This window comes from Calidris pugnax, unplaced genomic scaffold (assembly GCF_001431845.1).
Source record: "Calidris pugnax isolate Ruff unplaced genomic scaffold, ASM143184v1 scaffold498, whole genome shotgun sequence".
NCBI lineage: Eukaryota > Metazoa > Chordata > Aves > Charadriiformes > Scolopacidae > Calidris > Calidris pugnax.
In genome coordinates, this window is record NW_015091244.1 from 431,650 (window position 1) to 432,685 (window position 1,036).

Sequence of the window (1,036 nt, forward strand, 5' to 3'; positions counted from 1 at the left end):
GGAGGGGTCAAGGGCATGTTTTGTAACGGGAGGAGGTTGAGCGGGGCCAGTGGCCACTGGAAACGGGCACCGCCGCCTCCCCCCCCACCCAAAAAAGCCCCCTTTCACCCCAAACCAGCACCCTTTCACCCCCAAACGCCCATTTCACCCCCCAAAACTGAAATTTCATCCCCAAAAAGCCCCCGTTTCACCCCCAAAAAACCCAATTTCACCCCCAAACCCCTGATTTCACCCCAAAATACCTTAATTTCTCCCCCCAAAAGGCCTCATTTCATCCCCATAAAGCCCAATTTCACCCCAAAAAGCCCAACTGCACCCCTGAAGGCCCAGTTTCACACCAAAAAGCCGTATTTCACCCCCAAAACTCCCCATTTTCACCCCCCAAAGAGCCCCTTTTCACCCCTAAAAATATTTCATCCTCAAAGAGCCCCATTTCATCTCCCCCAAAACCTCAAATTTCACCCCAAAAAGCCCAATTTCACCCCAAAAAGCCACATTTCACCCTCAACCTCCCCATTTTCACCCCAAAAAGAGCTCCTTTTCACCCCTAAAAAAAATTTCACTCAAAAAGCCCTATTTCATCTCCCCAAACCCCACAATTTCAACCCAAAACCCTCAAATTTCACCCACAAAAGGCACCATTTCACTCCCCAAAACCTCAAATTTCTCCCCAAAAAGCTCCATTTTCACCCCCCAAAAGCCCAATTTAACCCATTTCACCTCAAAAAAAAAAACCCTTTCACCCCCAAAAAGCCCAATTTCACTCTAAAAACAGAAATTTCATCCCAAACCCCCACAATTTCACCCCTAAAAGACACTTTCACCCCCCAGAAGGCCCTGTTTTACCCCCAAAAAACCCAATTTTGCTGCAAAGAAGCCCCATTTCATTTTCAAAAAGCTGCACTTTCACCCCTGAAACCCCCATTTCACCCCCAAAAGGGCCCCATTTCACCCCAAAACGGCTCTAAACGTCTCTCATTGATGGATTGAGTTGTGACCGGTCTCAGCCCGGGGGAGGGGGGGGGAATTATCGCTC